Genomic DNA, 27,435 nt, shown 5'->3' on the forward strand with positions numbered 1-27,435 from the left:
GTAGAGGTTTAACTCAACCCATAGATTGACTTAATTGGTACCTAATAATTACCGGCAGGTCAATTTCAGTTAATTATATATCAGATGCAATAGAATGCAATAGAATAGAATGCAAGTACCACAGTTGCCCGTCTACTACTTCTCTGTAAAGCTGCGGGTTTGTGTTAAATGTTGCTCATTCTTAAGAAATGTACGATCGTATTAATGGGGAACAGAATTGTCCTTGTTTATCACTTGGCAACATGGAGACGACTACCTGGTTGCAATACAGATGAGTTTAATACTTTCACTAGATTCCACCAAGCAAGAGAAGTTGCATTGCTCTCACAGATTTACATTTCTGTTTTATTCACATCCGTGATCTGAAACGCACAATTCCACTACCTGTTAAAATGTGGTTGTGGTGGGTAATTAATACAGCATCCTGTTTCTGTTATAAAACAGAAGGAAGTTGAAAGTACAATGTCTGTGCCCTATGTTTGTGTTTGTGCAGTGTAGCAATATACCAGATAGTATTTAGTAGCTTTAGTTCACGTTTTCGATCCCATATACTCGTATAGTGCAGGGTTTGAGGGACTGTTCCTTTAAACAAAAACACCTTGTTCGAATTGAAAATAAGTGACAATAACATCCTTTACTGCTCTTAGAAGGTTTTGTCACAGGCTTTGCACACAGAGATGGAAACATGCAAAACTCTTCTTTTGCATAAAGCAGGTAATAATGGAGCTATAAATAACTGTAGACTTCTGATTGTAAGCCCTTCTTAAAGATAAAGTGTGTGGAAGGGGGGATGTATAATTAGGCTATTTTAAAAGCCATACAACACCTTAACAGTGTAGGGCTTTTTCTCCTAAAGGATCGTGCTTTGTAATGAATTGCAACTTTGGTTTAAAGATGGGGGGATAAGAATGCTATGTTAGATTTATACTAGGTATAAGTAACATTGGTTTATTTGTCTCTTAAAATGCACACAGTGATGGTGTTATTATGATTTCTAAAAGCATGACACGAGTAGCAAGACAAGGAATTGACTAACTAAATAATACTAACATATAATGTGAAACAACAGGATTCTTTCTTGTTTAATGTGAATTACCTTGTTGCTACACTGTTGTCTAATTCTCAAATACTGTTTTTTTTTTTTTTTCCTTCAATACAACAGGTCCTGCCTTATATACTGATAAAGGGGGTAATTCACAGCACTATTAGCAACCTTCTTACCCTCCAATATTGCAACAGAGACAGTGAAAATTAATCCTCACTATTTGCATTTCGAACAGGAAGTTAATTAATTTGGGATAGATGTTCTTTTTGCCCCTTCCTGTGATACAAACAATGTTTCTGACCTGACTCTTGCTTGATCACATATGCAAACTCTATTTGTTCACATTTGTGTGATTTTGGGGTGCTTTATTGCCGCAGTTTTCCTTTGCCCTTGTGTAAGGGCACATTTCTAGGTAGGGCCCTTAAAGTTTGAAAGTGGTCTGCTCATGTCTTAGACGTGCTAAAGCATGTTTTTGCAAGAACAAGGAAGTTCATCTGAGATTTTATTGAAGTGCATAGCAGCAGATGCTATGTAACACTTTAAGTTGAGACATGTTTCTTGACAACTTGAGCTGTAAAAAGTACTTCTCTTTTTGCAGTGCATTACTTGCTAATGTCAGAAAATTAGACTGCAGAAAGCTGGAGTACAAGAAGTGTGATTTGATGATCAATAAAAAAAAATAAAAAAATTTAAACATACTTATTTAATTATAATACTGTAGGTAGTGTAATTCTTCACATCTGCATGGCTGCCTATTGTTTTTGTATTTTTATGTAAATGTTTCTCTGATTTAGACAATAGTTAGGCCTAGTCAAAAACCTTTAGTCAAACGAGAGAAGAGTAGATTGTAGTTAATATTATGTAGTTTATTTCTGACTGTATACCTTATACCTAACCTCTTGAAATGTGGTCTCTTTGGGAACTGTGTAGGCGGTTTGCCCTCGTACTGCCTTTAGTTCTTTTGGGTTCTGCGTTGGAATAATGCAGGGTCTCTTTAATTTACAAGAAGTCAGTTGATTGCATAGGAGGAAGAATCATCTGCACCACCCAAACCTAAATAGTCTATTTCTCCAATTGAGTTTGCTCTTCAAACAAGTGGGTTCCCTTTTTCACTATGTTGTCACAATATGAGGGGAAAGGGGTTCTGTGGTGTGAACAGAAGACATGTATGAGTCTTCCTTATAATTGGCAATTAATCCTGACTTGCAATGTTTTCAATTGCAGCTTTCTTAAATTTAATGCATTAAGCAGCTACATTGACCGTAAGCTAAAGTGGTTTTTAGTGTGACTCAGATCATTCCTGAAACCATAAGAGCAGAAGTCTATAGTCAGCCTTAGAAATACTTCATGAATCTATGCATTTTTGGTTTTATTTTTGGAAACCTGCAAGGTTCCGTTTTGTTTTTTTCATTGATTTCCAGGAACTTTCCTTAAGTGCGAATGAGGAGCACAAACCATTGTTTCTCTTTTTGTCCCCCATTGTATTATAAACCACACCCTTTTAACAAATACCTTAATTAATCTTTGAAGTTAATTAGGAATTAATTTAATTTGTCATCATCTTAGCTTGAGAAGGTGGCCTTCGAACAAACAAAATGTTTTGTGTGCGTTTGTGTAAAACTGCTTTATTCTCTATAAAGTGAGAATGGATTTATGAATGTCATTTATAGAGTAGAGTAGTGGTAGTCACATACATGAGTTTGTTTTTCTGCTGAGCTCATTTTAATTAGATGTATAAACACAACCCTATTAACAAGGCAATTATGACTTTAAAGGCTGGTGACTTGGTCTGGTGTGACCACTGGAAAAAGTACAGCCTAGTAGTTCCTCTTGATGGAAACTGGCCTTGGTCACATAGTAGAAGTATGCATAGTTTGAGGTTAACAGCAGTAATATAGGCAGTTAGCGTTGTTAACATTAAATCCTATTTGAATGCCCCATGTAGTCTAAATTGAAATATACTAAAAAGGAGGTGAGGGTCAGCAGGTTGGAAAGGGTGATAACAATGGAAAAATAAACCTTGTGGGAACCCTAAATATAGTGCAGTAGGGGGAGATCATGCAACTGATTAAACATTTGTAACCATACACTATTTTTGTACCTACATTGTTGTATAGACTTTACTTTTATTTAAATTTAGTTAGAAAGATATCGTTTTTTTAAAAAAGCAGAGAATGCTAGCCTTCCCCGTCTCATCTCAGATATAATAATTAACAACATAATCTGAACTGAAAAAAATGCTTCAGCTGCTTGCATTGATAATATATGCCTTCCACTGTAATGCAATTCCCAGTATGTATTTATTTGATTTTTCCCATCAAGGTGTGTGTGTGTGTGTGTGTGTGTGTGTGTGTGTGTGTGTGTCTCTCTCTCTCTTACTCGGATACATATTCACTCACCTGGTTTGTTTTTGTTGTAGCCAATAGCTTGGTTAGAATAGCTTGCTACTGGTTATTCCATGGCCATATATAATCATCTTGCCTGGCATTATATACACTGGCAACCTGTCTTCAAGCTTACTTTACTAACCTTTGTGAGAATGTGTAGAAATCATAAATCATCCCTGATGGTGCACAGAGAATTTGTATTAAGGTGCACTTCATTTCTCATTCATTTATCTGTTATCTGTAATGTGTTTGGTGGTTATATGAGATGGAACAGATGTGACAAAATTCTGTTGAGTTCAGAACGCCTGTGTTTGTCACTGTGCTTCTGTAAATTTACCCCTGATAACTTGCCCAAGAATGTTAAAGGTCATGACATTGGCTCTATTTTGTATTCAGTGGTGCAGACCGATGCATTTATTGGACAATAGGAGAACATTTTCAGTTTCTGCTGCATTCGTATCGCAGTCATACTGTACATTTGTTCAGCTTTTATTTTTCCCTCAGCCTTGGAAAAGTACCTCTATGAGCATTTCTCAGGAGGCATATTAACATTGTAAAACTGACCATTTTTTGTGTGAAGAGAATCGTATTCTTTTAATGCCCAGATCTTGTAATTTCAGTTGTAGTTTATAGTAGATCGCTTCTCCCTTTTACTCCATTTGTATAGTAGCCAGTTTTTAGCTAGAGGTCAGCCCTGCAAGCTTCTCATCCAAAAAACGCCCACACTGGCCATAAACATTGCAGCATCTGTAACCTGACCTAATTCATTGCTTTTCTTTCTTTGGTTCCAGTGTATCTTTTTTTGATGGAGGTTCCAAAGCCCATATGCTGTACTGTGCTCAGAGTTTCTGCCAGAAACGGCTTCTGTTTGGCTCATCTTCTCCACTGCTACAGGGAGATGTTGACTGGTTGCAACACTTTGATCTAAAAACTCAGTCCTTTCTAATTCTGGATGAAAACTGCAACTGTTTCGTTTTTATAAATAGTAGCATTAAGGCGTACTATGTTATAGCTTAAAGTATGAATATTTTTTTAACTACATAAATTAGTGGTATTTAAATGAAAGCTATGCTGTTTAATATCTACATTTAAATAGGATAACCTTTGCTTCAGATCTCTCTTTTAAGGTTTAACTACTCGTTTGTCCATCACAATTGTTCTGTATCGAAGTTTCATTATTTGTAGGCAAAGTGGGTTTCCACTTTGGTTTGCTGACGCATCCTGATCCATAACTTACGCACAATTTAACATGTCTATACTGTAACTGCTAAGAGCTGAACTGAAAGCACGGTTTATTAACAAATCCCAAACCATTCCCGTGCCCCAACAACATACAGGGCCTGTGTTCTAAATATCATGGCTTGACTTTTAATACCACCAGTATTGCATTTACCGAAAATTAATTTAATCATTGAACTGTGCTTGAATGCTCTATTGATGTGGCTGTGTTTGAGTGTGGAATTTCACACTGATACCAGGTTGTCTAAGCGATTTGTGTTTGTCTGGAGATTGTGGAACTAAAAAAGAGATTAGTTTAAAACTATTAATTAGCATGAATGCTCTCCCTTTTCAAAAAAGCTTCATTATAACTTTGAAGTCATTCTAGAATATTGTTAAGCCATTACAAATTATATGTATCCGTCTAAAACCTAAAATAATGAAAACGTAATTACAGCTCTACATACCTCCCATGTGTTTGTTGACTTGAACTGAAGAGGTATTGATTTTTGCACAGCTACTAAATATGGTCTTTTATACCAAGAAATGGAAGTTAAAATGTAGTTTGGATAGTGGTTTGGTTAAAAAAAATTACTTTCCACTTAATGGTGTAATTGTTTTTCCTTTTAAAAGACTCCCACAGCAACACATTGGTGTAATTACTGTCCCTCTTATAGTAGAGAAGAGCTGTTTGCCAAACCACAAGCATTGTTTAAAATATTATCTGTAAATGTAACAAATGCAGACTTTAACTGTGCCTATAATCTTAAGTATGTTGTTGATTACAGCTATGTGAAATTGTTAACTTAATCTTTTAAGCATTTAAATAATACAGCCTAATTGCTTCCAATAAAAGTAAGTTACACATTTTACAGAAACTTGTTTAATTAGCTTTGGTGTAAAACATTTTTCAAAAGTATATGATTTCTGTATAGTATAGCCTACTCTATACAGAGTAATTCATTATCATAATTGTAAGCAAGTAGCTTACATGTTGAAATTTTGTAAAACAAGTCAACTGGATATTGGCATGAATATAGCTGTTGGAAACTCTGAAATACTTTGTTTCAATTACCTTGGTGTGCAAAAATGTATTAATTTTTTAGAAAATACGATAGAAGTTGTTTCAATATCTCGGACAATTAACTTTTTTAATTACATTGTGAAATAACCAGCCATACTTTGGAATTTATAGATAGTGGCAACTGAAATGTTAATTTATATCATTTAAAAAATAATAATGTATTTGTATTTATGAAGATATGTTGGAAGAAAATGTATTATGTTGAGTAATCCTTTGTTTTTAATTGTATTGTTTTCTAAAGGTGGAAATCAGACTTGTAAAGCGAATTAGTAAATTAGGATGAGAAATTGTTTAGAAATAATTGTTTAGGTATAGGCCTACTAAAACAAAATTACAGCAGTTTCAATTCCATATGTAATGTAGCAAAGCCTTGTGTTTAAATTCAAATCTTACTGCAGCATATTTTTAATGAAGTATGGCCCAAATCCTGAGCATTAGGCTAGGTTAATTGGTTTCCATTTGTTAGTTGTCAAGGAAGTCTCTTGTAAAGCTGTTTAATGAACAATGTCTGGTTAGGCCAGTGTCTTAATTTGTTATAATTAAACATAAATGTGAAGTGAATAAATATAGGCCTACCTATAATTTGATTACAATGATAAGCAGATTGACTTTTTTCAAGAACAAGTGTGTACTATCATTTCACTCTTAGTGTGATTGTACTTACAGCTCTAATATTAAAAAAACACTTACATCCAGGTAAATATTTATTGGGAAACTAATTAGAAATTGACTATTTAACATTTATTTTTAACACTGGAATGTAATACAAATTTGGTTCTCAGTGTTTTTTATGTGTTTTTTTTTTGTTTTTTTTTTATGGTTTTGTTTTGCCACTTAAATGTTGTAGACCATGCAACATGAATCAAATGCTTCAAGTAGCATGATGCTATTTTTAATCAAGGAAGGTTTTAGAAGTTCCTCCACCCAAAGTGGAGCATGCACTGATCGATGTCCGCTAGATTAATCCTTATGCTTTTGTCTGATTGTTTTGCAGTGTTCTGTAAATACACACTTCAAGCAGCTTCATGGATTTTTTTTTTCTCACATTTATAATGTATTAATACAACAGTCAAAACCCTGTACATTTGACACTTTTGAAGAGTACAATGTGTTCCCTTCCCTAATGCTTCCTATTTTTTTGGTTGAATGTAAGCTAGTGTTAGAATTTATTGAACTATGACAAATCCCCAAATTATGTTGCTTATTTAGCTTTACACAATCACTATCAGTGTGACTTCCCATTGGTCAGGTTTGCCTAAAAGCCTGGCTTGCTGTGATTGTTACTTTTACATGCCTGTTTGTCTTATGAAACAACTGCTGAAAGCTGCATAAGAGGAAATGGAATAGGAACAAATTTGAGTGTTGCACTATAATGCAAGACAATCGATATGGTGCAACACTATAGTACAGATCATGCGTCATGATTTGAGAAGTCTTTCATAAAACAATAAAACTGTTTCTCTGCTGGACAATGAGATGACATGTCCACACCTGTAGAGATATAAGAACCAGGTTACTATACCAGTATTAGTCTTGCATTGCAACTCATTCTTAATATGAAGTTTCCATACTCATTCTCATTCCTGATCAAAGAGGAATCCTTTACCAAGCCAAAGTAAACAAATTGGTGTTGAATCTGTACAGCAAAGTATATCACTATTTGTTATATGGCTCCAGGTGTATTCACAAAAAAATTGTAGCTCATTCCACTGCAGACTTAAGTTGATTAAGGCTGCAGTTTTCGAACTGCCAGGAATCTTAATCTGAGACTGAATCTATTCAAGTCTTGCTCCTTTTTATTGCTATATCATGCTATCATGTTGAGTACAACTCTTAATTTCTGTTTGGCAAATTGTTTTCTTTTTGTAAAAGATGTGTGACCTTGCCAGAACACCACATAGTTGACATCTCGCTTCAGAGGCAGATGTGAAAAACAGCTCATAACATGATATGGCAATTTGTTTATTTCATGCAGGGATAAAACAAAAAATGGTTCTTCCTAAATTTATATTTTAGCAGGTGGTTGAAAAGATTGATCAAACAAATTACAGTTCAGAAAGTATTGTTATCCTCTTGTGCTCAGTTTCAGCTGCTTCTTATACAGTGTGACACCTTGTACTTCATAGATTGATCTACCTAAAATAAGAACTGAAATGTATATAGGATAATATACCACATAAATAAGTTAAACAAACCAGCACAGTGATAAAAAAGCAGAGTACTACATTGACTAAGTCATGCAGATGAGAGTTCATTTTCGTAATTTCTTTCAAATGCATGGAAATCTGTTTCATGAATTAGTCTCGAGCCATCTCTGCTGTATTATAGTTTCACGTGTGTTTTTAAAGGTTTTATTGTCATGATGCCCTTTCAGATGGCATATATTAAAATATTGCAAATTATTCTCTTTGGTCACATTTCACTTGCAAATTACTGCCCTTTCTTTCTCAAGTAAAGTCTGGGTGCACCCCAGAAAGGAAGTCGGCTAACAGCACTTTCCTGAGTCATTGCACAGTGCGGCCTGCGCTGGGCTGTCTGCTGTTTCACTTCTACCTCTCATGGTGAAGTATTCTCAAATACTGAGCTAAAGCAAAATGATGCCCTTTTGTACCCTTTTGCAGAGCATATGTTCTTCAAACTTTTTTCATATTTTTCATATTTCCAAATAGTGTTTTGCGAACTTTGTGCACGAACAATGTGAGTATGAGTCATGATTGTGTGTAAATACTTTAAAATACAGGTCTATCGTGCATCCTTGGCTTTATGCCATTTAAATGAGCATTTTACAAACATATTTAAAGTGATTTTATATGATAAGCTCTGTGGATCCACTCTGTGGATTACTCATTGATGTCACAGGGCACAGTGAAATGTTCAAATGCATTTTAAATGGATTTTATGTTGTGTGGTACAAAGGTAAATTGCAGGTTGTGCAAAATCCACTGGTGTACAGTACACCAGGTGGATAGAGGTGCATGTGTTTGTTCATTGTTTGTATTTAAGGCTCAAAAAAGGTAACATAATAATAACTTAACAATGCTTTTGCATTTTAAAATTAAAATTTACAAATTTGAAATAATTGCATTTAATTTGGTTTTTGAATATTCCAAAATATAAGCATTTCAATTTCAACTGGTGAAATATTTAAAAAGCATTTAAAATGCATTTAATACTAATACATTTAAGTAACCCTGTCTGTAACCCCTTTCATGAAGATTAGATCTGCAAATCACACCTAATCTTCTCAACCTTTCAAGTATGAATTGTATTAACTATGCAAAATATTTTAATTTCTGCTGTCTCTACCTGCCTTATGGCTAATTAGCATTATTAATCAATTTCTCTGTTAAATCACAGATCTCTCTTGACAAATCAGACCTTTTAATAATTATTCATTTTCATGAAATGCACACTCTTTAAAATGTATCCGGTGATACGTTAAAGAAATTTACTAGTCGTTGTGCCTAGTAGCTTATTGAAGAGAGAATCTCATTACTTGAGTGTTTATATAGTTTTTTTTTTTTTTTTTTTAATTAAAGTGTGTTTCTATAGTTATAACATGTACTCTGTAGTGGAAATATCACATTTGCTTTTTGCAAATTCAAAACAAATGCAACAACAGGAAGTAATTTGCATTTAAATTCATATTTGTTTGTAGTATACCTTGGTTATTGTTCAAGTCTTTCTGCAAAACCTTGCACTTTTCTGCCCAGTTGTCTGTATTGTTGAATAACTTGAATTTAGTTTTGGATGTGTGGCTCTGGGCGGAGGGCTGTGCTGAACGACACCCTGCTTGTACAGTCATGTTGTACATTGCCTGCATTGCTGACATCAGCAGTTGCCAATGTAAACCAATGCTGTGAATTTCTCCTCAGGTTAAATTACTCCATGTACACTTCAGTGTTAGTTTATCATGTTATTCTTTGAGCCCTTATTCTACATGCATTGCAAATGTTATTGAAATAAATAAGCCTACATAGTGGTGAATATGAATAAATATGACATGAAGATGGATATGAACTGAATAGCGATATAAGGCAAAGGAGGTTGTTAACATTTGGCATTAAAAACTAAGAATTAACTTTTTATTTTTGGCTTAGCTCTGGAAATATCTAATTTCTAAAACAGCTTTGAATGGAAGGTTCTCAATGTTGTCGTGCGATAACTGCTAATTTTTTTTTTTTTTTCTCATACATTTGTGTCGCTGTCACATTGGTTGTCTTTCCAGTATGTGGTGTTGCTGTGCATGCTGTCATTATAGGGTGCTGTAAATATGTGTCCGTTTGAGCCAGAAGGAAACTATACACTCACCTAAAGGATTATTAGGAATACCTGTTCAATTTCTCATTAATGCAATTATCTAACCAGCCAATCACATGGCAGTTGCTTCAATGCATTTAGGGGTGTGGTCCTGGTCAAGACAATCTCCTGAACTCCAAACTGAATGTCTGAATGGGAAAGAAAGGTGATTTAAGCAATTTTGAGCGTGGCATGGTTGTTGGTGCCAGACGGGCCGGTCTGAGTATTTCACAATCTGCTCAGTTACTGGGATTTTCACGCACAACCATTTCTAGGGTTTACAAAGAATGGTGTGAAAAGGGAAAAACATCCAGTATGCGGCAGTCCTGTGGGCGAAAATGCCTTGTTGATGCTAGAGGTCAGAGGAGAATGGGCCGACTGATTCAAGCTGATAGAAGAGCAACTTTGACTGAAATAACCACTCGTTACAACCGAGGTATGCAGCAAAGCATTTGTGAAGCCACAACACGTACAACCTTGAGGCGGATGGGCTACAACAGCAGAAGACCCCACCGGGTACCACTCATCTCCACTACAAATAGGAAAAAGAGGCTACAATTTGCACAAGCTCACCAAAATTGGACAGTTGAAGACTGGAAAAATGTTGCCTGGTCTGATGAGTCTCGATTTCTGTTGAGACATTCAGATGGTAGAGTCAGAATTTGGCATAAACAGAATGAGAACATGGATCCATCATGCCTTGTTACCACTGTGCAGGCTGGTGGTGGTGGTGTAATGGTGTGGGGGACGTTTTCCTGGCACACTTTAGGCCCCTTAGTGCCAATTGGGCATCGTTTAAATGCCACGGCCTACCTGAGCATTGTTTCTGACCATGTCCATCCCTTTATGACCACCATGTACCCATCCTCTGATGGCTACTTCCAGCAGGATAATGCACCATGTCACAAAGGTCGAATCATTTCAAATTGGTTTCTTGAACATGACAATGAGTTCACTGTACTAAACTGGCCCCCACAGTCACCAGATCTCAACCCAATAGAGCATCTTTGGGATGTGGTGGAACGGGAGCTTCGTGCCCTGGATGTGCATCCCACAAATCTCCATCAACTGCAAGATGCTATCCTATCAATATGGGCCAACATTTCTAAAGAATGCTTTCAGCACCTTGTTGAATCAATGCCACGTAGAATTAAGGCAGTTCTGAAGGCGAAAGGGGGTCAAACACAGTATTAGTATGGTGTTCCTAATAATCCTTTAGGTGAGTGTATATGTGTGTGTATGTGTGTATATATATAATTATATAATATATGAAAATATATATTACAATAAAATATGTATTTTATTAATGGTACTGGCACATCCCTTTCCTTCATATTTCAAATATATTTAAATGAGATATATTTATTATGTATCATATGTTTATATTACACTGACCATTTTATAAATGTATAATTAGTATTACGATTTCACTTTCCTCACACTTCACATATGTACAGTTGTTTGCTCTGTCATTTGAATGCATTATTTTTAAGATCAACAACCAAATGATTTGAATTTTTACAGTTTAATTCTATTATTAGGCCTAATTGCAGTATATGTTTCTAGTATACATTATTAATATTTTGTTTGCACCAATAGTGTGTAAAGGAAACTTACAAAATTGAACTTGTGGAAAACTTGTAAATTAATTTTATCGCTGAAGTTTGTTTTGATTTGGTAAAACCACTCCCTTTCCCATCACAGGGAAAGGGGATCTGCAAAACTGCAGATTTATTTTCTTTTGATTTGGTAGCAGTTTGTACCAACTTTCGCAGTTTGTACCAACTTTCGCAGTATGGTAACATTTGGTCTTGCCCAACTAGTATTAAAACCCTTTAGCCTAATGTTTAACTTGTAGGTTGCTAGATGTTAATGTCCCACATACTGAAAACTTGGACAATGTGCTGCAATTGGCTGCTTTCTGTAAGCAAATTGCATGTGCAATAGAAGTCATATCTGCACAATTTATGCATGGCACTTTTTATTCCCCTTCTTTTGGCTTTTTCATAAAGCAGACACAAGCCATAACAATCTTACCTAAAGTTGTGGAACATTGTCTGTGAAACGTATATTAGAAAATATACAAATTCAATTCAAGAAATATTTTATTTGTACCCTCTTCAGTGACAGGAGCAACAGCAGGGAAATAATTTCTAGAACTAGAATGATGTTGGAAATGGGACAAACTGGGAAGAGAAATTAGAAAGTAATTATTACTGAAACTATCACAGTTCCTTTGTGGATGTCTATGTGAAAGTTTTCAATATTTTAAGGAAGCTCAACATTCTCTCATAATGTTTTGTGGTTTGGAAAATATTTGCCACATCGTAGAGAAGGAGATCTGGACAAAAAAAAAAAAAGGTTTTGGGATAACTTATTTACTATGGATGCTGTGGTTTTAGGGTGATCGTAGGGCTGTGCGATATGACGATATATATTGTATGACAATAGAAAAACGTCTATCGTTTCGTATTATGCTATAACGTTTATATCGTGGTGTCGCAAATTGCACTCTTTACGACAGTATTTTACGTCATTAGGACGCTTTGCGTTCTTCCCGGTTCTTCCACACGTGTCGGATGCGGCAAGAAATGAGCAGAAACACAGACACGAGGAGAGACCCGACACACAATAACACACAACCAAGAGACACTAATGCGCAAGCGCACACGGTCCGCCCCGCTCTCGTCGCCGGGCTGAACTCGATCTGCAGGCACCCCCACCCCCGCTAATTTAAATGTGTATCATTTGTATAAAATTAATAAATGTTTGTTTGCATTTTAATTAATTGGAAAGCAATGCAAACACATGCAGAAAGTATCATTTTCTTTTTATTAAGATGGTGAAGTGGTTCAACAGTTGTATTATTATTAATAATAATAATATTATAACTATTTTGTATTAACAACGTGCTGTACTTGTAAGTAGAATCGAGACGCTACAGTCAAAGGAGAAATGTCCCTGTCCCCTAGCTTATGTTAATGCGCCACTATAAACCCGGCTGTGTTAAATCTACCTGAATCTGTAACATTTTACAGCGCATGTGTTGCGTGAATACTATTACTTGTGTTATTGTGTTGTGTGACAGTAAATCATACTGTGTGTATGTATAGATGTGCTCTGAGGAATATGAGTCGAAACGCGTAAGCATTATGATGTTCACTTTTTCTCTAATAAATAATTTGACACATCCGTGAATATGGGCTGTTTTTAGACGGGAGCTGCTGTGCTTCCTTCCTTGACCGGATAATTGTTCTATATAAAATCCCTGGGATAAGGCACCCCGCATTTAAGATTTATTAAAACAGTTGTAACGCCAGCTATTTTTAAACTTATATCCCATAACAACATAACACACGTAATAGTAATCACACAACACTTGCCCTGTAATGTGTTGCATTCTGCATATATTTACCATGACAGCCTGCATGTAGTATTTGTTAGTTTTGCTTTTTGGAGGATTAACGAAATACTTGTAGTTTGAATGTCTTTGGTCTTATTTTGTGGCTTGATTGGATAAAAACAAAAAATATCGAGATATATATCGTGTATCGACCAAACTTCTAAAAATATCGAGATATTATTTTTAAGTCATATCGCCCTGCCCTAGGTGATCTTTTTTTTTTTTGGAAGCATTTCCTTGTTTTGAAATATTTTTAATGTGATTTTAGCTAAATCACAGGGTAGAATCTTGTCCCACACAGTATTTTACAAATGTGTTTTTCTGTGAAACTTCATAGGAATTTAAACTGGGAAGGTGAAGAATTTGAAAAATGAAAGGATCCTCTGCGTTAGAATTGGGGAGTCTAAACTATCCATCTTGTTTTTGTTTTCAGACACTGAAACAGTAGGAGGACGGTGACCTCGGCTGTCTGCAAGGCTGGACCTTTCCAGTGAGACTTGAAGATCTTGCTTGCTGGTAAATATTGACACAGCTGTCTTCAAATTGGATGTTGATATTTGTCTCTAAGAGCTGTGTTAGCGAAATAAGCTTTAATCAAAGCACCCATCCTTCTGCTGCAGTAATAAACAACAAATAGAATAAAATACGTTCTGTACTTTTTCAAGAAAATTTATTTATTCAGAATTTAATGTATTCAGAATTTTAAGAATCACATGATCTTTTTTTTTTTTTACTTGCACTCCTGTATGATCATCATCATGTAGTGGGCGAGTTTTGACTGCCTCAGAGAGGACAGGCACGCCTCACTTGGGACCGGGGTGTCACTGTTGGAATCTGGCTACTGCTCACAGTACAGTACCTCTTTGCCCACTTTGCAAACCATATGGATATTCCTAGTATTGTAAATTGATAAGTGGGGTTGCAGTGATTTCAAAATATTACAATATTATTGTGTTGCACATATTATTCTTCATGTAGCCGTAGTGAATTAACAAGGGGGGGTTAGCCGTAGTGAACGAGAATTGGGAGCAGAGCAAGACTTGCAAGGCCACTTTTTAAAAGTTTCGGGGGGGGGGGGGGTTCCGATGGGGAAACTCGAGGGAAGATCTTTCTTTTGATGACCTATTTATAATTTGTAATTTTAGAAGGGCCTGTAATTTTGTCAAGTTTATGATCTGTCCACTAGGCTAGTTCTGTGAGTTCAAATAATTATTACTGTTATATATTCTACTTTTGCTGTAGCAATTTCATATTCACATGTTTGTGATGGCAAATGGCAAATATTTTTCTGATCGTACATGAAGATTCTTCCATTTCCATGGAGATTTGAGTAAACGGAACTCCTGCACTAGGAAAGATCATGTTGGACATTCTGCTTTTGTTGTAAGGGCTCCATGTCATAATGGGAGTTACCAATACATAACACAACTGCTAATAGCTTTATTGTTTGATTGAGTTGATTGTTGAAACATAATTTATATAGGGCATGCATTGTGATTGGAAAAGCAAATACAACATTTGTGATTTATTTTGATGAAAATGTACTGTATTGTTCTAACCCTACTGATAAGTTCATAGGAACTTTAGTATGCCAGACTACAGTACAATAGTAGCCTTGGACTGTCCCCTTTCTACCAATAATCCCAATTTGTTGTTTTATGTTTGTTTCTGGGACTAAGGTGTGCTACAGATAGCAGATAATTAGTACCCAGGCCAGGAGATATTGTAAAAAGGTCAAAGTCTAGGGACTTGAACATATATGTTTAATGTAGGTCTATATTCCCAAGAAATGAAACCAAGAAAGTTGTTTCATAGAAGTAATAAAATTAATATACAAGCATAAAGAGTAAATTATTGCCCATGATCTTATCTTCCTATTGTTTACAGTGTTAAGATAAGCCCAATTAAATGTAAGTAAATGTAAAAGTATGTTCAAAACTAATTTCTCATGGGTAGTGATTTAGTTGACATGGCAATGAAGGGGAATGTAGTCTGATGGAAAGGGATAGCTCAGTTTAGGGGAACTAAATTCAGAAGTAAGTGACATTCCTCTAGACATTTTTTCAATTAGTTACTTCAGGGGAAGGACAGTAATACGTGTAAGCTGTCATTCTGCCACATGAAACATTCTATTAAACATGAGGAAGAGCAAAAATGTATTGTCATTAGATTAATAGGTTTTGTTGATAGATTAATTTGTTCTGGAAGCATGCTTGCATATAAAAAAACGTGATACTTGTAGAAATCTGTGAGCTCAGATTGACCAGGTATTACAACTTAAGATCCATTAAAGTTGCCTTAGTTGGAAAACTTTAAAGCTTTAATCTCTGAACTTCAGACATGACCTTCACAGCAGAAAAGCTAAAAAGTGTATCTGCACAGAATCATTGATTCTTCTTTTCTTGACTCACAAAATTGCTAATATATTTTTATACTAATAAATGCCTCCTGGTTAAAAATATACTATAGACACTGCAGAAAAAGCCATCTCTGATGTATAACGCCTGAAGACTTCTCCTTTTATTAGGAAAAAGCTGGGGGGTTTTGTTTCTTGCCTTACTATTTGATGTAGGGTGCTTACATTATGAATATTAGTTATTATATTATACATTAATTTTACTGCAAACATAATTGTTTGACATATAGGCAACTACCATTTTAAAACAGGCAACATTTCACATCTGATAGTATAATTTTAATTTGACCTCTTGTTATACGAGGATACACTGTACTACAGTTCTGCTTCCGAGGCAGTTTGTTCAGTAATGTCTATAGTGTAGGCTATATGTTTTGGTTGATGTTTTGTTTTTAACACTATTTTCAAGGTATTGCAGATTCCATAGGACTGAGTGTTTACGGTAGAAGTTTACTAGAGAATTTACTAATCCCCCAAATCTTTATTCAGTAAATGTTTTCCATGTATGTTTTTAATATTTGTATTAATAATTAAAGGCTTTTACTGCTAAAAAAAAAAAAAAAAAAAAAAAAGGTAAGCAGTTCACTAGGGAACAGGAACCAAGAGACTGAAAAAAAACTGTAACCTTTAGAAGCATGTGGCCACTACAGTGTCAGGTTTGCAGAATGATTGCCTTCCTGGATGAACTCATCCAAGAAGATTTCATTTGTGAATGTCGTCAGCATGTTGAAATCCTAGAGATCAAGGTCCGTGTTCTTGAGGCTCAGCTTGTTGATCTGCACTGTATTAGTGATATAGAAGAAATAGTCAATCAGCCCATGAGAGAGATGGTGTGCACGCTAAAACCCAGGAGAGTTAGAGCAGGAAAGTGTACAGGACTGCTGGGATACAGTAGGTCGTAACCGCAGAAAATGGTGCGCACAACCATTAGAGACACCCCAAGAACTAGAAATGCCCAACAGGTTCCAACTGCTGGACACAGTTGGACAGTGACAGCTCTGAGGGTGTCTGGAGGGCAGTTGAGCACCAGAGCACCATGGTGCCCACTCCCCGCCAGAACAGGGAGGTAGTTATAGTAGGAGACTCAATTCATAGAGGCGTAGATCACAGTGTGTGTTCTAGTGATAAGGAGACCCTCATGGTATCTTGCCTGCCTGGTGCTCAGGTTGCAGATCTCCCTAAACTTGTAGACGGGCTACTGGCCAAAGCCGTGGGGAATCCACTGATTATGGTCCACATTGGAACCAACGATGTAGGAAAAGGTAGGGCAGAGGTTCTGCAAGACAAAATTAAAGAGTTAGGAACAAAACTAAAGAGCAGAACCTCCACGGTAGTTTTCTCCTAAATACTTCTGGTACCACGTGCATGACCAAGGAGTCGGGCTGAGATTAGAAAGTTTAACATGTGGCTGAAATCTTGGTGTAGGGAAGAGAGTGTTAATGGAGCATTGGCCTTTCTTCTGGGATAGATGGGACCTGTACAAACCGGACGGTCTACATCTAAACAGAAGGGGGGCGAATGCATTGGGAGAGTGTATGTGCAGAGTAATTGAGAATCTTTTAAACTAGGGACCAGGGGGGCAGGGAGCTACGACAATGGGAGATGAACGAAGGAAAGAAAACAAAGGGAAACTGCTTGTAGGAAAGTCAGGAACAAGTAGGAACAAGATGTCAGACCTAGAAGCCACAGAGCTGGTGGGTGACTATGATGTTGTAGGAGTGACAGAAACGTGGCTTACAGAAAATGATGAGGATGAATACACACAGTTTAGGAGAGACAGGCAAAATTGAAGAGGTGGTGGCATAGCATGTCAAAAATGACAAGGAGGCAGAAGAACTCAAATTAGATCCTAGTAACGAAACAGGATCTCTGTGGGTTAATCTTTTGAACAAAAGATACAGAGGATTAGTGGAAGGAGTGTGTTACAGACCACCCAACTCAGATATTCAGCAAGATGTTGCATTGTACAGTGTAATCAGGACTGCATGTAGCAAGGATGTGGCTGTTATAATGGAGGATTTCAATTTCCCAAACATAGACTGGGAAAGCCCAGTGGGGACTACAGAAGCAGAAATAGAAATGGTTGAGATGGTAAATGACTGCTTTCTAACTCAGTTTGTCAGGGACCCAACCAGAGAGCACATGCATTGAATTGATCTTTTCAAATGACCAAGATAGAGTCAGGGGGACAGTAGTTAGAGAACCAATGGCAAACTGATCACAATATGGTTAGCTTTGAGGCATTCTTTCAAAAAACAAGGACCAAGTCTAAAACAACGGTCTATAATTTTAGAAAAGCACTTGGATACAGCACACTGGATACAGATTCAGTTGAAAATGGATGGTTATATTTTAAGAATATACTTATTGAGGCTCAGTAGAAATTTGTACCAAAACTTAGCAAATTGAGGACCAAAAAACATTGTCCAAAATGGTTTAATAGAAGTATGCAAAACAATATATCGAGAGAAAATGTTGTATAGCGCATACAAAAGGCCTGGAAACTAAACAAAATACAAGGAATATGCTGAGCTGCAAAGAGATCTTAAGAAAGGGATCAGGAAAGCAAAGAGGGAAAGAAACATAGCTCTTGCAGCTAAAACTAATGCAAAGAGCTTTTTTCAATACTACGACAGCAACAGGTCAATAAAGGAGGAAGTGAAACGGATAAAGGGCACAAATTTAAGTATCTTGGAAAACAAGATTTAGAAGTGAGTGTTTTTTTGAGATTGACAATTATACTATATTTACAGTATAATAGTCAATCTCGAAAAAATACTCACTTCTAAATCTTTTGTAGTCATTTTTGTATTACTTTCGTGTAAATACATGTTTATTTAGATTAAAATTTAGTCAAACCCTAAGAGAGATCAAGATAAATGAGGAGGAAGTACTCAAGGGACAAAACTGAGCCATGAAATTACAGACCAATCAGTCTCACCTGCATTACTTGTAAAATGTTGGAAAATATGATTAGACAGAAAATGGAGGAGCATCTTAATGAAAACCATATTCTTGGAGATAGTCAACATGGGTTTAGATGAGGCAGATCATGTCTTACTAATTTGAGTTCTTTGGACATGCAGTTGCAGCTGTAGATCATGTGAAAGCATATGATATAATATACTTAGATTTTCAAAAAGCTTTTGATGAAGTTCCACACCAAAGACTGATCCTCAAATTGGAAGCTGTAGGCATTCAGGGTAATGTAAGTAGATGGATTATGAACTGGTTGATGTATAGGAAACAGAGGGTGTCGATTAGAGGAGTTGCTTCTAACTGGAGTGAGGTTGTTAGTGGAGTTCCACAGGGATCAGTATTAGGGCCTTTGCTTTTTCTGATCTATATTAATGATCTGGACTCTGGGATAGTTAGCAAACTTGTCAAATTTGCAGATGATACTAAAATAGGTGGCTCAGCAGATACAATCTCAGCAGCACAGGCTATTCAAAGGGACTTAGATAATATTCAGTTGTGGGCCGACACCTGGCAGATGAAATTCAATGTGGACAAGTGCAAGGTATTACATGCAGGTAACAAAAATGTCCACTATAATTACACTGGGAGGAATAGAACTAGATGAAGTAACGCATGAGAAAGACCTAGGAGTCTATGTGGACTCCTCACTTCCATATTCAAACAATGTGGGGAAGCAATAAAAAAGGCAAACACAATGTTAGGGTATATTGTCAAAAGTGTAGAATTGAGAACAAGGGCAGTAATGTTCAGACTGTACAATGCACTAGTTAGAGCTCATCTGGATACTGTGTACAGTTCTGGGCTCCACACTTCAAGAAAGATATCGCTGCTCTAGAGGCAGTTCAGGGGAGAGCAACCAGACTTATTCCAGGTCTGAAGGGAAAGTCCTACTGAGAGACTGAGGGAACTGAACCTTTTCACCTTGGAACGGAGGAGACTACATGGGGACTTGATCCAAGTCTTCAAAATCATGAAAGGCATCGACCACATCAAACCAGAGGAGCTTTTCCAGATCAGCAGGGACACACACATCCGGCGACACAAATGTAAATTGGGCTTCAAGGCATTCAAGACAGAAAGCAGGAGACACTTCTTCACACAGAGAGTTGTCACAATCTGAACCAACTCCCCAGCGATGTGGTTGAAGCTGAACATTTGGGAACATTTAAAAATAGACTGGATGTGATCCTTGGATCACTTAGTTATTAATGGACATCAAACAAGCACGATGGGTCGAATGGCCTCCTCTCATTTGTAAACTTTCTTATGTTCATATGTTTTGTGTTTCACTGTTCATTACTAACTTAGTCATTTATGAATGGAAGTTTTTTTTTCGTTTGGTTTCTTTGCCAGGAAAATTTACAGGTTTATGTATGAGCCACTTGTTAACCCCTTTATGTTAACACAGTAGACAAATATTAATTTTATTTTCTCTAGTACATTTTCTTAATCTGTTTCAAATGTTCATTATATCCCTAGAGGGGAAATCTTTAAAACATCCATGTCATTTGACTAGCCAGCTTGGCTCTCGTCAGAGACTGTCAGCCTATACATCTATTTGTAGTGGAAGTGGAAGAATTATTGCCAATTAGGAACACTTTTGAGCCAGTCATAGATATGAGTCCACACAAAAAATGTTAGCCTATGTGGAAGTTACCTCTAGTACAGTTTAAAGTAGAATGTCTATATATTGCTTTTTTGAAAACAAGATTCTGTGCTTTCAGAGGAATTCTTGGTTTATTTTTTCGAAAAAGCAGGCTGACATAATTTTTGAAATATTCATTATGTGCATTACATATTTGATGAAAATCTGCAGGTTCCTCCCACCCTTGTATTGATGTATATAAAAACAATCCTCTATGCAGACACTGCATGACTTGTATTATGCAGATACTTGTAATACAAAATTTTAACCATTTATTTTGAAAACAAGGGAACTATTGTGGTCAATAAAGGCATGCTCTATGCAAATTTTAAGATTTATCAAAAGCTTTTTTCAGAACATAATTTACATAGAAAAAGTTTGAATTACAACATTCATTTGACATTTTAGTTTGTAAATGTCAACAGAAAAAAATTGTCTGGGACTAAAATTGTAATAAATAGGTTTTCGTATGTGAGCTTAATAAATGGATAACTGGCATTTTCATTTCCCCTCTTAATACAACATCAACCAGATTGATCTGAGTTTTTTTGTATTAGGCCTAAAATCATTCTGTATCTTCAACATTGTGCCTTAATATAGAATGCCATGATTAACACACGTGGTTCTTCCTGAAAGTTTAAGAAAAAGCCTGCGGTAGAATGAACTAATGAGCGAAAAACAAATGTTCTCGCTTTTGTTTGTTCCTGTTTTGCACTATTAAAAAAAAAAAAAAGGAACACTGTTCAGAGGTAAGGATAAGTCTTGTTTATCAAAGTGAACTCTTATTAAATGTTGATCATATTGCTTTAATATATTTAATTAGACAGAATTATAAATATTGCCATGTATTTAAATTATAGTAAGCTTTCACACTTTTAGAGGCTCAAGTCATAAAGACTAAGCCCTGAAATATCCAGCATTTTTCAATAAATGCAGTTTGAACTGAAATGATTCAGGGAATGCAAGTGTGGTCATGAAAGAAATAGGAGTGTGTGCGTAGTTCATAGTTGATGACGTCTTCAAGTATGCTCACATTCCTGCTCCAAACATTTTCCAGTGTTTTGGAAAGTGTACAGTACTATCAAATGCAAGAGAAAGTTGTGAGGACTGAAATAAACGCCCTAGTGCTTACCACTGGGTTTACCAAGTCTGCAGAACAGCGACCCTGCCATTCAGCTCCATGGGAAGATCTTTTGGGCTCATATTTTTCCAAATGAATAGACAATCTATTGAATTGGCTTTACTTTATTATAAAATACATATGTTAATAGATTATTTCAGGCTAGAATTTGAAACCAAGGATTGCAAGTTATTAAAACAAAACAATATAGGCACTAATGCAGGGCTGCTCAACCCTGGTCCTGAAGATCCACAGCATGTTCCATTTTATGTCCTATTGAAATCCTTGATAGATTCACCTCTTGACTTTAATTAATCTAAATTACCACAGGTTCCGAGAATTCAGTGATTTTATGTTTTGGAGAGACCTTTAAAACCTGTACATTTAAGGCTCTGCGGGAACAGTTGCCCACTACTGCTCTAATGCATCTGAAGTTAGCATACGTGCAGGGTGAGTGCATGATGTACAAAAGAGAGATTTTGCTTATTATTCAAAAGCTCATCTCTGTGTAATGAATGCATGAGGTCTGCTGTGAAGCAATCAAAGAAGTAATGTCTCCATCTACTGGTGCCTAATATGGAAAATGCAGGAATGTGAAAATGTATATATTTTTAATCAAAGGGTTTCATCTGTGATCATTCCCATAATGTAAAAAGTTGTCTGTTGTCTTATTGAGATTATAATCTATACTAGGGTTTGTGTGTGTGAATACATTTATTATTTTTATTTCCCACATTAGAGTACAAGAAAACTGGTGACAAAGATATGCTATAGATGCAATCCAGTCTAATTTAATTTTGTTAACTTTAAAGATTTGTTTAATTCAAAACCTCATGTTTTACAGTAGCAGTAGCAAAATAAAATCTAAAAAACACCCAGTTCTCTTAAAATATAGTATTAGAGTTATCTATGGGTTTAATTAAAAATAAGTATTTTATGACTGCATAAATGTACTGTGAATTTAAACTGAAATTAAATGTACTGTGACCATTTAAAACTCTTTGATTAACAAACAAATTTGAATTCGCTGTGTCTAAGTGCCGACCAAGTACAGCCCATGGCAGGTGTTCACAAGCTTTTGCAGAAAGTGCTTTGTTTCACCATTGAGAACTTGAAATTAAAGTATAACTATGTAAAACCATTCAATTTTACAAAGCAAGCAGGATGTTTGCTTTCTAGTTATGTAGTGATGGTTTAGCTTTGAGTTTGATTTGGAGATTCTGCTGCTTGATGTGACAAGTTTGAATGTGTCTGTTGGAACAGGCCTAGGATGAGATCAGTAGCTACTTGTCTGTGGTTTCAAGTGCACTCTTGCTTCAGCTTTGTAAACAGGGCAGTGGTGACAGATCAGGTAACTATACTTTCCACTGAGCACACCTTTGTGGGCCTCTGTGTCTGTTTCTAGCACTTAATTTATTTTCCAGTCAATAATGTGAATGAATATTATAATATAAAAAAAATAAATACCTGAGAACATCTACACGATCAAGCAGGCTACAGTTCTTGTGTAACACCACAAGGGGTCGCAGTTGGCTAAGATGTAGCCTAAGCTTTTTTCTGGCTTAAATATTATGATATAGATGTGATCAAATATATATAATTCATGCATTTTGCAAGACCATGTACTAATGGCCTTTCAGATATTAGGATTCAATATTAATTTGCCGCTGTTAAGGTTTCCGTGGATTTCAGTGCAAGTGTTTTCTTCAATAGTGTGCTTCAAGAGAATAGTACCTCACTAAAATTTTAAATATATTTTTAAATCATTGATTACAGCCACCCCTCAGTATAACTGCACAGGTCATAGGCTTTAATATAGTTATATAAATGGTTTTGCAGATGGGTTTAAAATGTATAGTCCCCTGTGTCTGCCAGGTTAGGCTCTGGCTCAATGTGACCCTGAACTGGTACTGTAGTGGTGGGTATTGAAGATGGATGATAATAAATATTATTTTAAAAATCTACGGAATCCTACTGGGAAGCCTTACATGTAAGCAGAATGACAGACTATTGTAGTTTAATAATTATTACCTACAGAGGGTTTGACATATCTCTGGAATTACTGAGCCTAAATGTGTACACAGAGGGGGTTGAATTTTCATGCTGGTAAAATTTGATCCTGGTTTTACAATGTTCTTTAAAGAAAAAATAATATTGTCATTGCCACTTGTAGGCCTAGAGCATTTATGTGTGCATGTTTTTGCTTAGATGTAAGTATAAGCGTCTCATCTGTTTTCATTGTGATATATATTAATATTGCCAATGTTGATTTGTTTATAAACATTTTAGAAGATTCGAAGTTCAACCTTACTATTCATGGTTATTGCACCTGAGAGTGGCCAAATACATGCACGAGAATGTGTTTCACTGAATAATTCACCATATATAAATGAATTAAATATAATTAAATATAAACAAATTAAGTTTAGCTACAAGTTGGCAGAGTTTAATCACTCGTATCTATTAAGAAATGGCAACAATAATAGTTCACTGAAGGGCAGTTGTTACTTTTCTCATCTATGGTCTCCAGTCAGTTACTCATTAACTGAAGAACAGCATTACAAGATGTTGTATAAACTATTTATCATGGAAATGCAGCAGATCTGTGATTCATGCCGTTGCAACGTGTATACATTTTAAAAGACCTTTCTGAAATTCTCAGAAATTAAAATAAGATGGTGGGTTGACTTGCAAAGTAGAACTAATTGTAAGCTCTAAAACTGAGCACGCACAACAAGCACCTATTCACTATTAATCTTGCAAGGTACCACAGTCTTTAATTTAATGGATCAAATAACTCCGTTTGCAGGTATCTGTTGTTTCAGTTGTTAAACATTTCCTTGAAGCTTATATTGTATATGTGCTTTAGTAAACCACATTGTTAAACCACCTTCAGAGGGCGCTGTTTACACACTTGTTAAAATAAATCTTGTGAGTCGGATTTGCTTTTTTGTAATGGTTAACGCCCATGCTTTATTTAGTCTACCAGTGCTTTTCAAACCTCAGTTTATTTTAAAAAGCCCTATAAATATTTAGGCCAATGCTACCCTGCCTGAATGCAGTGTTAAAAATGTAAGGACACATTTTGCAGGAGAAACCTTAGTAATACAGCCATCATTCCTAATGGTCATTTTTTGTGAATACATTTCTAATATATTTGGTCTATGTATATTAAATATAAATGTTCACATCTGCACATTTACAACCAGGTTTGCATTGGCACTTAAAGATTGTTTGCAAACTAGTTTTAATTCCAGACCAGATTCAATGTGAGTTAAGAGAAGATTTATAATCTGAAGTTACTCAAATGGTGCTTTGACCAACATGAGTAAAATATGCAGGGCCCTGGTCAGTTTACAGCCGGAGTAACTGGCTAAACATACCTTTGAGCATGCATAATTTGAGTGCTATGTTTTGAGAGCGAATGTTTGGTTATGCACACTGAGCCCCTAGCCTTTAGCGCACAGTGGTTAATGTCATCTGGGAACTTCATCCTGGCAAGAATGACCAGGGGCTGAAACCAATGATCTGTGCTGTACTGTGCACTAGACCAAAGCCCCTGTAGTAGTTGATTCAGTGTGTAATTTATCCTTTTACTATTCCATAATATGAGCTGGTAATTATTCACCTCTTGCAATACTCAACCATACCATGTTGTGTGGGTGCGTTTATATGTTTGTGTGTGTGTGTGTAATTCATAATTGCATACATTTCTGAATACATAACACTGTCAATCAGATTTGTGTGATTCTATATACATTTGGATACTACTATATAATTTAATGAAAGCACAATTTAAAGTATGCAAAGTATAACTTGGGTCAATTTTGAGCCTTTTTCTTCTTCAGATAGTTGGTTATGTCGTTTTCACATTTAGAGATAATTAAAGGAACATGAGAGTGAACTGCTCTCGCTCTGAAAAGGGTTGTTGAGGCAGAGGAGATGAAGAGGGAGAGAGAAATGTCACTGTATCCAGTCAAGCTTCACACCAGAGAGTGCTTTGGGAAAGCTGAGTAAACCAGTCGGACTCCTGTCATGAGACCCCCTGCTGTTTCAGAACCAGGCTTTTTTTGGCGGGGGGGGGGGGGGGGAAGGGGAAGACTGCTGTACTGTACCTGGGGTTGACAAGGACTGATTTCCTATGGGGTCTGAACAGAGAGCCCTGCACTCAATCCACTTGTTTTGAACCAAGAACAGATGGCTAAAGAGGACCAGAAGGCTGGGGATTTATTCCCCACCAAAACCTCGCCTGCTGAAAACGGCACTTTTACACTTTTTGTCTGCATTAATTACCAACGATATGTTCAGTGCTGTAATTTATTATCATTGTATAAAGTAAAATTATGAACTGCAGAATATCTAATTAACTGTTTAAAAAATACAGCTCCAGCGAGAACTTTCACAATTCTTGATTGTTGTACAAGGTAAAAACAACAAACGCGTTTCCTGTACAACAATCAAGAATTGTGAAAGTTCTCGCTGGAGCTGCTGACATTATTCCTTTACTTGTCTGTCACGTGTCTAGTGTTAATTGAGAAATAAATAGAGACTGCAATTAAGTGCAACCAATTTATAGTTTAGGAAAAAGGTACATTCAGATAAATCAGCATGTTTCTTTAGCACTGTAATTTATACACAAATTAATGAATAGCAGAGAAAGCAGCATACATTTATTTGCATTTATTCTTCATTATGTGCTTGTACTCCTGCTGAAAAAAACACATTAAACCTCAGTAGCTTTAAAGGCCAGCTAATTTGATACTCTACTCAAGGCAAGAGTGTGTACTGATGTACAATAAGCATTGTTGTCCACCATAATTAATTTTTTGTCCTCATTGTGCTGATCATTTACTAGGGTTTACCTTTCATGCATTGGGGGCGATTTTTGTCTTTAGTTATACGGTTTTGATATCCTGGGGAGTCAAACCCTGCCTTGTTTTGGTGCTAGCTGCGGGGAAATGGGCATCGCAGGAGACATGCGTGCAAGGTCTTTTTAGGAAGTACTTCTGTGTTTTCCGCCTGTCCGATTCCGACAGTTTATAGCACCATCACACGGCTCCGCAAGCTCTTAATGGGCCAAATCATCTAATGCAATGTGGCATGTTGCTGGGAGAATCTAGGTCAAGTTTAAAGCTGTATCCTCTGTTAGCCCCTGGATCCCTGTCAGTGCATGGCCCACGTGGTGCAAGCGCTGCAGCATGGGCTTCAGTGGAGGAGAATGTGTAAGGCTGTTTGATGAATACAATTGGCACGTGCAAATGCATGCTGCTTTTGAGGGGACTAAACAGTTTGCGGGTAGTGCTTGTTTTGGTGGGGGATAACACATGTGGATCATGTCACACTTTTCTACTTTTTCTAGTATTAGAGGCATTACCTTTTGTGCACAGAGGATGAGTAGAGTGCCCAGAAAAGCAGACTTTCTGATCACTGTTGCAGGACTTTGTTAAACTCCTCCCTTATAGTAATTCGTTTGGTAACAGATCTGTCAAAAAAACAACAAAAAAAAAAAACATATAAATCTATATAATTTTCTTGAAAGATCAGAGTTTAACCTACATCCATGTATTTTGTTTTAGTCCACCATTTCCAAAACATTCTCCCATTACTGGAATCCATTTTTACTGCATAGATACAGCGCACTGTCACAAATGTTGCTTTAGCCAATAGAAGTCGACTGCCAGCATATTTTAGACAAATGAGTGCCCTCTAGTCACAGACAATCCACTATCACTTGTCAGCACAACAGAAAATGGGAGCATACGAATTCATCGGGGAAAAGCCAGAGTTACAACTGTCTGGAAAGACTTTTCATATGCTGAGGCAATCAAAGACTCTTTTA

At 36.3% G+C, this 27,435-nt stretch overlaps 1 protein-coding gene across 4 annotated transcripts in view; it reads left to right on the forward strand.

The window, feature by feature from the left end:
• The window catches only part of fam49bb (family with sequence similarity 49 member Bb), a 61,617-nt gene that overhangs the window by 14,213 nt on the left and 19,969 nt on the right, over positions 1-27,435 (forward strand). For all 4 annotated transcript variants that reach the window (XM_066723451.1, XM_066723447.1, XM_066723452.1 and 1 more), the window contains exon 2: positions 13,870-13,952. The gene's annotated coding sequence lies outside the window, so the exon portion shown is untranslated. The remainder of the gene's footprint in view (positions 1-13,869; positions 13,953-27,435) is intronic.

The sequence above is a fragment of the Amia ocellicauda genome, chromosome 2, assembly GCF_036373705.1.
Source record: "Amia ocellicauda isolate fAmiCal2 chromosome 2, fAmiCal2.hap1, whole genome shotgun sequence".
In the NCBI taxonomy this organism is placed as follows: Eukaryota; Metazoa; Chordata; class Actinopteri; order Amiiformes; family Amiidae; genus Amia; species Amia ocellicauda.